The sequence below is a fragment of the Panthera tigris genome, chromosome D1, assembly GCF_018350195.1.
Source record: "Panthera tigris isolate Pti1 chromosome D1, P.tigris_Pti1_mat1.1, whole genome shotgun sequence".
Lineage (NCBI taxonomy): Eukaryota > Metazoa > Chordata > Mammalia > Carnivora > Felidae > Panthera > Panthera tigris.
In genome coordinates, this window is record NC_056669.1 from 85335324 (window position 1) to 85347010 (window position 11687).

Genomic DNA, 11687 nt, shown 5'->3' on the forward strand with positions numbered 1-11687 from the left:
TTCTAACTCTGACTTGCAGATGGTGACTTACAAACCTGGCTAACGCGGGAGACGTGGGGGGTGGGAGAGTAGGGGTGGGGGGAGGGAACCGAAGCCCGGCGTAGACAAGAGGCGGGGGGGCGGAGGGGGGGTGAAGCTGCGGGTTGGCTCCGCGGAGTTCCGCGGGGGAGAGTTCAAGAATCCTCCACCTGGGACCCCGAAGTCTGAGATTCCTCCGGAGAGGAGAAAGAATGAAAAATAAAACAACAAACACCACCAGCAATATCCGCATCCATCCCTCCCGGTCGGCTCCCCACTGCTCAGGCCGCCTCTGGCTCCGGGTGGCGTCTGGGCCCCTAGCGTAGCAGCCGGGCGGGCCGGAAAGTTTGCGCAGCGCAGCGAGAGGGACTCTCCTTCCGTCTCTCCCGCTCTGCCCCCTTCTGCCCCGGAGGGGCGTTAGGTTCCTTCGGTTTTCCTTTCATATTCTAAAATAAATAAATAAACGCCCAGGCCCTGGGGAAATTTGAATAGTAACTCATTCAATAATCCAAATTATATGAGAGGGTCTAAGAAAAACTGGACAAGCCAACCACATACGCCCTCCGATCAAGGAGGGCACAGGAGTGAGAAGGCGACAGAGGAGGTCTCAGTCTCGCCCTGGGCGCGGGGAGAGAACTCTGGTCAGAGGTAATTATGTCACTGCGTTTTCTCGCCGTGACAGCCGAATAAACACGATCTCCAATAAACATCTCTAATGAGGGAGGAGGCCCGAGGATGACGGGGTTTGATTTATGACTGGAGGAGAAGGTCCACTTCCCACTGCGAAGCGGGCAACCTGCTTGCCGCCCAGCTCCGGAGAAAGGAAACCGCGGAGGAGAGAACCAAGGCCCAGGTAAGGCGCACGGCCGGTTGGCCACTTCCCTCACTCCCTTGCTTCTCAGGCAAGGTGGGCAGGGCCCCCCCGCCCCCCCGCTGGACAGTGATCCCAAGCACCTGTCACAGGTGCCCGAGATACAAACGTCCTCCGAAGGTGCCTCTCAAAGGTCTAGAGAGGGGGCGTCAGGGCACGAGTGGGAGTGAGGGGCGAGCCCCGGCCTGACGCAGAGACCTCCCCGGGCCAGCGCTCCTATGCCATGCCTAAGCCCGCTTCGGAGTCTGTGGCCGCTTGGAGCTGGACTTTCGGAAGTTTCGCTCCGCAGAACCACCAGGTAGCCTAAGTTTAGGGTGGTCCCTTCCCTGACGCACTTCGGAGAAACTTCTGGCGCCGGGCTTGGGCTGTCCCGAGGCAGGAGAGTGGCCTGGCGCTGCTCTCCCCGGCGCTCAGCGGCCAGCCTCCCCTGACGTCCACAAGCTTCCCACCGAGACAGCGAGCGCAGCGCCCGCGGTAACCAGAGCCCGCGTTCTAGCTCAGTGAGAATCGTTAATTATTAGGTCTTCCGAAGTGAAGCTCAAATCACACGCTGGGGCTTTAACGTGCTGCCCAGCTCTGCGGGCAGCATTCTTTCGTCCTCTGCTCCCTTCTTAGAAACGAACTCCCATCTCTAAGACTTTGTTTCGGTCCAGCCATCTACACTTTGCAACGGCTGGAAACTTTTGCAGCGCTCCGCCCGACCGGCGGCGGGGCGTTTCCACGCGCTCCGGGCGCTGGTGGGGACTTCGCGAGTGCTTGTCATGAACTGCGATTTGGGAGAGTTCTGGGTGCAAACTGCATCCCCTCCTGCATTTCTCACGGTTGCGAGCGGCTTCTGCAGACAGCAACAGCAGATCCCCATCTCCCACTCCCCGCCCCTCCCCCCCTCCCAGCTCAGCGCCCAACTAGAAGTCCACTCTGGGAACTGGAACATTTTCTACTACTTTTTGCAGAAAAGCACCCTCGGCAAAGCTAAGAATCCTTCTCTCCCCACCCCCACCGCCCGCCATGCTATCCCGCCCTCACTAACTCCACCTTTGTAATGCCTCCTTTTAAAAGCAAAAGTCAAGCCCCTGAGCTACTTGGAGGCAGCCTTGGATTTGGGAGCACCCATCGCGAGCAGCAGAGAGGCGGCGCGGGGCCCGAGCCGGACGCAGGCCGGAGCCTAGGCGGTTACCTGGGAGCGGAGGGCGGGGAGGCAGGTGAGCCTGGCGGCGCGGGTTCCCACACGTCTCACCGCCGCTCGGCAGGGGAAGTGGCAGATCTGACAGCCGCTTTCTACGCGAGGACCTGCCCCAGAGTTTAAATGTCAATGATAAGAAAAGAGGGTGCTCAGGCAGGCGCTAACTTTCCTTAATATCCATGCCAGCGCGGTCCTCATTGGCTGCCCAACCCGCGTGACGTCATGGCGGCTAGAGTTGGGCTCCGCTCCGCGCAGACTTGCGCCGGGGCCCGGCGGGAGCCTTCCCCTCCCCACCCCGAGTCGGGTTCGCTCTATGCCCTGCCTTGGCCTTCCAGAGTCCAGCACGTAACTACCCACGCCCAACCCGGCTCGGGTCCGCCCAGCCCTCATTTAGGGCGTAGTCAACCCCAAGGAAACCAGTCCTCCTGAGTGCTCTCTTCCTCCTCGCTGGTACGCGGGACCCTGCCACTAGGCTGGCCAGCTACCTTCCCAGGTGCCCATCCGGTCCCCTCCTCCGATCACCGAGGGAGTCACTTTATCTGAGGGACTTGGAGGCTGCGCCTGGGTTGAGAGGGGCCTCTGGCAGGAATGGTTTTCAGGAAGAGCTCGAGGAACGATGGGTACCCTGGTCTGGCCCTCGCGCTTGCAAAGTCACCAGCTGGGCACAGTCGAGGGCTCCGGGGAGAGGACCAGCGAGCCCTTACCCCAGGCTATGCCAAAGTCCTGGCCAAGCCAACTAGGTTCTTGTGAGGACGCTCCAAACAGCACCTGACTCGCCCCCTTGGGCTGAAAGACTCCAGTCACACAGAAAATATAGGTGATTTAATGAATCTTTGACTTGGTGGTTAACTGCTGACTTTGTGGCCTAGAGGAGGAAAATAGGAAAATGGCAGGTTCTGAAGTCCAGCTTCCCCTTCCAGGAGCCGAGAAAACAACAGAAATTGGGGCTAGGTGGGCTGTTTACCGAGCTGGCGATCTGCTTGTTTTCCCCTCACACCCGCCGGGGACTGGGAGAAGGTTTAGCAGAGCTGGGCTGGCTATCGTTGGAAGGGTACCTAGACCTGCGTTGTCCTTCTTGCGTCCCCCTTCCCCCCAAATAGGGGAGGAGGCTTCTCAACGTTTAATCCCTTCCTGCTCCGCATCCATCCGGGTCTGGAACTAGGAAGTGACAGAGGTCCATCCTGGAGGGTAGGGGGCTCTTGACAAGGTGGCAGGAAGTGAAGTGGTGGGGTATGGAATGGCCTTCAGGCAGCTCCTGGGAAGGCCCAGTCCTGGTAGACCTGGGAGCAGGTGTGTGGGCAAAAGAGGAGGGGGAGGCCTAGGCCGGAGAAGGCTTCCGGGGCCAGTTCCTCCGCACTTTGCTCAGGTGGGGGAGGAGAAGGGAGAGGGCTGCACTGAGGGTGCAGAGGCGAGAGAGGTGCTGCTCCCTCCCAGCACACCTGGACAGGTGTAGGACTTCACAACAGGTCGGAAGGCGGGTCCGGGTAGCACGTCTGCAGGCTCCTCCTGGCCAGACTTGATTTTATTATTTTTATTTTTTGCTCAGCCCTCCGAGACCCTGAGGGTAGAGCAAGGGGGAGGAGAATCGGAGCCAGCTGGCAGAGAGGTAGAAGCGTGGTGTTTTCTTATTTTAAAAACTTCCCCACACTTCTTCCCATCTCAGCCCTCTCCTCTTCCCGTGTCAGGGGCAAGAGCATCCATTCCCCTACTGGCCACTCTAATCTGGGGCAGGACCCTACCACTGTCCAGTCTCCCCAAACCAGACTCCGCTGGGGATTGGCTCTGGGAGGCGTTTATGGGTTTCTCTGCCGCCACCGGCCATGTCCTGTGACCTGGTTTCTTGGTAATCTCCTAGCTCCCCTCCAGGACCTGGTTCAGCCCCCGGCCCCGGATGGCCTGAGGTCTCCTCCGCTCCGTGCTCTGCCCTGGAGTCTGGACTGCGAGTAGGCCCGGAGCCTGAGTAGGCCTCCCTACTCTCTAGTTTCTGCCCCTTCTCGCTCCCCACCTACCCCCTCTATCCGGACCGGAGGCCGCCGGGAAGGCTGCTCCGGGCTTGTTTGGAGTCCAGGCCATTAAGTGTGCGCGGATCCCTGCAACCCAGCAGGGTGCTCGAGAGCGATGCTGGAAACGCCATGGTCCCCGCCTGCTTATCTGCCTGTCAATAAAGGGCGCGCTCGGGCCGCGCGGGAGCGGGGAGCGGTGGAGGCGAGGCCGGACCAGGCCCTTCTTCCGAGCTCCGGGCCAACGCCGAAGCCGCTCTCCATTTGCCCCCGGCACAGCAGGCAGGGCAGGAGGAGGCAAGGGAAGCCCGTGCTGGGGTCGCCACCAGGGAAGGCGCAAGTTGAGCCGCTGCCGGAACTCAGTACCCAGGGTCGTTTGTTACCAGAGAGAACTCTGGAGATCCTCCCAGAACCCAAGAGCCGGGGACTCCCCTTCCAGCCTGCGCGGGTCTTGTGGACGGCTCGGCCCAGCCCGGCCCCCTCGTGGTGCTCAGCCTGCGAGGCCCGGCCTCGACCCACCTAGGCAGAGGCTTCCTCTCTAGGCCGCACCTGGCAGAAGGGCACCGCCGGAGGCCCGGGGGCGTCATCGACGACTGGCAACCCGGGATGCAGAGTGAGACCAAAGGCGGGCTGTAGGTAGGGTGCAAAGGGCCAGAAACGGGAAAGAAATCACTTTTCTGCCAGGCTTCCCCTCCGCTCAGGCTAGCCCAGATTGAAATTCTCTGACACCCAGGGTAGTCCCAAGCCCTGATTCTCCACAGCAGTGAGTGAGCTTGGCAGCCGCCCGGTCTGCGGGGGCTCCTAGGTCAGCCCGGCCTACCACTGCCTGAAGCCCCGTGACGCCACGTGGGGACTGATGGGGGTGAGGGGCCTGAAATAGGGGGTAGGGGTGGATGAAGGGAGTGAAAGGACCGATTAGAGGGCAAGGCTTGGGTGGAAGGACAGCGGGAGAGGGGACGATAGAGAGCCGTTTTGGCTTGAACTGTAGCTGAGATCTGTTGTTCTTGTCCAAGGTATGTTTCTCTCTCTCCTCTCTCGCTGTCTCTCTTTCTCTTTTCTCTCTCTCCCTCCCTCCCTCCCTCCTCCCCCCTCTCTCCTTAACTGCTTTATGCAAATAAAGCAGCTTTCAGATTGGGGGAGCCCCTATGTTGGATCTATGCTACAGGGTGGGTAGGAATTGATTTGGTATTTTTCTTTTCTGTGAGAATGGGCATTGAGTCATGCAACAATTGAAAAGTAGAAATGGATGTTTCCCCTTCAGTATTTTCATTTCATTTTACTAAGTTGGAGGATAATGCATCCTGTTTGTTAGCTTCTATTTTTTTTAAAAAAGTATTATTTTAAAATAATATAATATGATTTAAAATTATTCCTGAATGGGTGCCAGTTTCTAAAGGGATTTAATAAAACTCTTCTGTATAAAGAGTAATAGACGAAGAGGCAAAAGTCCCTGACTAATTGAGAAAAAAAAAAAAACTTGTGTATATTGTGTGTCATTTCAAATAGGTACATGAGCCAGAAATCCATATATTATCTATTATCTCAGGAATTAAATTTACTGAGCAGCGCCTGTGGTTCTTGCCCTTTCTTCTCTCCCTACTCTTCCTCTCCTTTAAGTGACAGGTTTTTAAAACAAGATTTTGGTTTTAAGTAAAAACTGCAGAAATGTTTTGTAAATCTGGGTGTCAAAAAGGGAAATATTTAGCAAAGCTAATATTTGCTATCTCTTCACTCAGGTCTACAGAACTGCATAATGGCATGATTTATGCAGGAGTGTGGCTTCTCTGCTATTCAATTATTTTCCTGCTCTCATTCAAAGAAATACTTAGTTTCTTCTCTTTTCCGTCCATTCTACCCCATCATAAAGTTTTCTTGGACAATTGGGGAAATCTCCAAATCCTTCCAGTTTGCTTTCCCACTAAGGAACTCTCTATTGCAATCAATTCAAGAAAACTCTGCTTTTCCTCTCTTTCTAAACGTTTTCATGTTAAGTTAGTCTGTGGCACCATGTTTGATTTCTTTCTCTCCCTTGTCCGGGTGGAGACTGAGACATTAGCTGAATTCCCTGGGGGTGATTGGATGCAATTCGCTGAAAGTAGACAGGCACGTCCTGGATGTTAGAAATTCACTTTTTCTCAACGTGACAAGGCCGCCTTCGATCTACAATTGTATTTGAATGGGCAATGAGCGGAAAGATCTCTCATCATTAAGTCTGCTTCCACTTTAGCAAAATAACGAGAGCCTTCATTTGCACACAAATGCTCATAAAACTCGGATTCCCTGCAACTCTTTAATAAAAAGGGATAGCTTCATAATTTAAACTGGAGGTGAGAAGGCAGAGACAGAGAGAGTGAGAGAGAGAGAGAGAGAGAGAGAGAGAGAGAGATGGGGGGGTTTCAAAGACATCCCCTCCCTTCCCCCAAAAGATCCATGTGATGGAGTTGACTTTTTTTTTTTTACTTTAAATCTTAAATAAGATGTGAGTTGTAACAAGAGGATTGGCACTTACTCCGTGACCCTTATAATTGGATTAAATATAGACTGAGACGTACAAAAACACACCAAGATTGACACCTGCCAACTGGACTTCCTTATGATTGATTGTGATGCGTCGTGCTGGCAACAATAATGAAATAAATTGTACGGATAAAACAGCACATTTGTCATTTCCGTGCCATGAGTGAGGAAGTCAACGAGTTAGGCAAGCTGTTAGCTGACAGGCGCGAGCGGGAGGCAAGCTAAAGAGATAAATAAGGATTCCAGGCATTGACAGGACAAATTATAACTTGTCACAACCTTTTTAAATTCAGAAGTTTTCAATTAACATATATATTGCTGTTACATATAAGATAAGGGGGCACACACGTAAACACGCGGTGTGCAAGGACCCCCCAGGGCCAAGGGCTTAGGTGCCCAGGCCTCTCTGTCTGAGTTGTCAGGTGAGATCCGGAGCACCCCGTGGGCCACTGGTGCCTGGCCAGTCAGCTGGCGCCACGGGACTAGGTAAGATGGGTGAGGACGTGTTAGGCCAAGGGGCAGCTCCTTGTTTTCCTTGGAACCACAAGTGGTGGCTCCAGCACCCTTTCTTCATAGAAGCAGAATTCCCAGCCCAAAGGAGAGCCTAGGCAAGGCCTGCGCCCAAGTCTGGCAGGACAAGCCTGGAGCTCTCAGCCTACCCATGTTACCGCGAAGGGAGTAAGAGGTACAGGGCAGAGGCGCCCCCCTGTCACACTCCAAAGTCCCGCCTTCAGGAAAAAAATCTAAGCTCCTGGACTTGGGGTATCAGCAATGGCCATGTCCTGGGTCCAGGCCCAAGCCGGTGAACCCTGGTGTGGCCTGAGGACGCTCCCAGGATCTGGACGCCTCCTCTGATTGCCTGGCCCAGAGCTGCCCTGCAGGAGGTCAGAAAACCAGCTCTTTTCGTCCTACCCAGAAAGAGGAGCTGCTTTTCCCCCCCTTCATCCCTTGACTTGTGCACAGTTTCAGGGGCTCCTGGTTGGCCCATGGGTGGGGAAGAGCCCGCCAGCAGTTTACAGGGCGGCTGAAGTGCCTGAACTCCCGATGGGGTTTCAAGTTAAGAGTGGTCGTGGGCTTTCTCAGGGAATCTAGTCTCTGTGGGTGGAGACCGATGTGGGTCAAGTTCCACCAGAGTTCGACAAGTGTATGCGGGAGTGTAAACTCCTTCACCGTCTCCACCCCAAAGGAGGCTGATCTCTTAGTTTCAAAGCTTATCCCCACCCGCAAGCTAGAATCTGGGGTTTGAGGTGTCTCTTGGTATTCCGGGGGCCCGAGAGGCATGTTCGTCCAGGCCTCCCTCCAAACTCCACTTGGAACTTGAGAAAGTTGGCGGCGGGAAGTGAGTGTCCACAGGTCTGGGGCTGCTGGGCTGGAAGTGCGGCCTGTGCGGGAGAGTAGGGTTCAGAGCAGGGCCTCGTTCTCGTCCAGCCCAGCGACTCGAGGCGGTTGGAAGCGGGGCAGGTCCAGTTTCAGGCGGGCCGGGGAGGCCGGCCTGGGAGGGCGCGGCGCTTCTTCCCGAAGCCGTGGTCAGCCTTTGCTGCCTGGGCTCCGCTCCAGCCCGAGTCTCCGCGCGTGGGGCGCGCGAAGTCCGCGCCCTAGTCTTGCTTCTCGTGGGGGAAGAGCCCAATCCTGATGTCGAAGCCACAACCTGTCACCGAAATTTCTCTGAGAAAAAGCGCGTCAACCCCAAGCTCCAGCGTCCTAACCTCCCGGAGCTTGCCACCAAATTAAACACCGAGCAGCTCTGAATCTTTCAGAAGACGGAGCTGGACAAGAAGGGGAGGGAGGAAAAGGGAGGCAAAAAACAAGTTACGTGGAATTAGTTGGAAGCGGCCGCATTCCCCAGCGACCGCAGCCATTAACATTATAATCTCAAACGCCATTTTTTATGTAACACTATTGTTAGTAAATCAACTCCTCAGGTCCTCTGAGACGCTGACCCCTGGCAATTCAGTGAAAGTGTAATTATCTCCCCGAATCTTGGACAGATTTAAGAGATTACATTTCAACTAAATCTATATCAATGCTAATTCCCCCACCCCCTCCCCACCCCAGCCTGCAGGTGCTAGGCACGGGAAATGGCGTCAGGCCCCAGCAGAATGCTTCACAAAGAGAAGAGGGCTTGCTGCGTACAGGGCCAAAAGAAATGAAGCCCCACATAAAATTACACCTATTTTTTTTTTTTTTTTTTTGCTACAAAACCTGGTTCTTATATAGCAAAGTTAAACAAAGCAGCTATGCTAAATTAGCGTTACATAAAGGCGAGTTTAATGCTCGGTTACAGTCAACTGGTGTATCTCTGATGGCTAATTGTCTATCAAAATTAAAGAGAAAAGAACAAATGATTCGTTATAAGAAGGTGTTAAAAGCTTCAACAAAAGGACATTTCACAAATATAATATCGGCAGCTCGGGGATTGCCCGCGGGGTTGTTCAGGCCTCGGCCCTGCGCAGCTATGAAAAGTGGGGTGCGGGGTGCTATTTGCCTGGCAAGAGCTCATTTCCTCCCAAATGATTATAATAAAAACCCGAGAAGCGATGTTAGTGTAAAGATCGGGATTAGTCCTAATAGGCGCGATGGACGTGGGCTTCAAAGGCGACCCCTACTCCCTCTGCCTGGGCTGGGGGCGGAGGGCTCTTTTGCCATGCCGCGAGGACATCACATCCAAATCGCCACTGCCTCACGTTCAGGGACAACAGGGAGCGAGCACGGGTCTGAGGGTAGTTTCGACAAAGGAAAGCAGGCTCCACTGGTCCAGGCTCTTCCCTGCCTTCTCCCGGCTGGAAGAAGATGGACCCGGGCTCTCTGAGGGATCTCGGAGGCGCGGGCACCGTCCAGCACGTGCCTTTCTGACGCATGGCGCTGGCCTCCGGGGACGCAGGCTGCTGTAGCCAGCCCACCCTCTAAGGCTGGGGAGGATGCAGAATATAATACGACGGCCCCCTTCCCCAAGGCGACACCAGATCTACATCTCCAGGCATATTTGTTGTTCAAAGTTAATTAAACCTGAAAGCAACCAAAATACGCGCGCCAGGCGCACGGAGGCCAATTCCGGACTCTGGTAGCAGGCACGCAGCGCCAGAGAAGCGGCGAGGACCGCCGGGGCTCGCTCACTCCGTCGGAGTCTCTGTAAGAGACTCTGAGGCTGGGGAATAAAAGCCGAAACCAAATCACGCAGCAAGAGCAACAAACCGTCTGGAAAATGGACCCACGGAGCCGCAAGAATGTATTTTTTTTTTATCTTTGACAACTTGTGTCCTAAAGAAAGTGTATTGAAGATAATTGAAATGATTACAATTCATTGCTGCCTGACTTTGAATATGAACAGTCACATAATGACATCCCGCCATACAACAACAGTTTAATTTCCATTATCCGACTTCGGAATCCTCGAGCCAGCCGCCGGGGCAACGCGGCGCTAATGCAGAAATCTTGGCTCCTGACTACATTATTCATTTCGGGGACGTGGGGGTGGGATAGGGGTGGGGAATGGGTTTGTTCCCTCCTCCTCGAAACTTGTTCTGAGAATTCCAGGGACCAGTGGACACGGGGGAGCCGACAGCCGAGACAATCGCTGTCAAAGGGCCACTTTGCCCGACGGGGCTGCGGGAGACGGGCGCTGCTGTCTTGTCCCGAGGGTTCTCAGACCCGCAGCTCCCACCCTAGGCGGCCCGGCTCTAGGGAGGGCCTAGGCTGGGGCACCCTCGCCAGGTTGCCCTCTCGGGGACAGCTGCCCATCTCTCTTCCTTTCCCCTTCCTTTCGAGCCCTCGCGTCCTTCGGCTTCTGAGCTCCCAGGTTGGCGCGCAAGGGAGGGCGGGGCCGGTTCCGGGAGCGCCCTCGCGGATTTGGAAGTCGTTTCGAACTTGAACTTGTCCCAGCCTCCCCGCTACCGCCCTACACCCCGAAAACCCAGGGAAAGAGCGATGAGAACCAGGGGTTTGGGCACCGCTGAGACGCTGGCGCTCACCTTGGGGCGCGGCCTCTGGGCTTGGTGCCCGGGGGTGGGGGGCGGGGAAGGGCACGGGGCCTAGGCTTACGCAGTGCGCAAGCGCCGCTCGGCCCCGCAGCCCCCTACCCAGGCACCGGGTGCCGGGGACAGACCCTACGCCCCTCTCCAGGAAACTACCGCCTCTAAAAAAAAAAAAAAAAAAAAAAAAAAAAAAAAAAAAAAGACCATCTGGTAATTGTCTTTCTTTAGATCTTCCCTTAATTATGCTTTTAATTAAAGATGGTTCAAGGCACCGGACCACATGAAGGGCAGTAATTACAAATTACATTACAAACCCGACAGATGTAGCAGGATCTGCTGGGAAAAAGGTACCGGAATAAAAATTTGACTAAACTTTGGGATAAATTAATCGGCGGCTTGGAGAACAGAAGCACAGTTCTGATTATGTAGGCTCCAGCCAGGATTTAAGTTTTGTGTCATGATTGTTTTCATATTTCTTTGACGTCTATTGATTTGGAGGCAGCTGCAAGCCTTTGTCACAGGAGAGAAGAGCAGTCACAATATATTAGCTTGATGGCATAACTCGAACCGGAGAGGCGAGGGGAGCCGGAGTGACGGGGGCGCACGTGACCCTGCCCGGGGCCTCCCAGCCCAACCCTTACATTAACTTGTTCTAACAGGAATGATGGAGAATTACTCCTAATGGTCAGAAGGTGCTTTTCTGTCGAGAACGCGGGCCGCACGAGTTGCGCGGCTGTGGCCGGGCGGGCGGAGGTGTCTCCGCGCCCCGGGCCGCCTCCTCCTCCTCGCTGGCCGCAGTTCCCTCATCGCTTGAGTCCAGGCCGGGCTCGGTGGCGGCTTCAGGTCCGGTTTCTGGACTCCCAGCTCCGCACCCACGTCGGGGGGCGCCGGGAAGGGAGAGGTTCCCTGTCCCAGGGTTGACCCCGAGGAGCCAGGCCAAGTCCCTGCTTCGGCCTTCCCTGGGAGAGGGGGTGTGTGTGAGGAGTGGACCTTTTGCAGGCAGCGTCGGAGCTGGAGGACCTGGGTGGGGAAGGCGACCGCCAGACGAGTGCCCGAAGTGACCTGGCCAGCGCGGCCGCCCGCTCGCCCGCCGCTGGCGCGGCGCGTACAGAAGCGTGACGCAGATT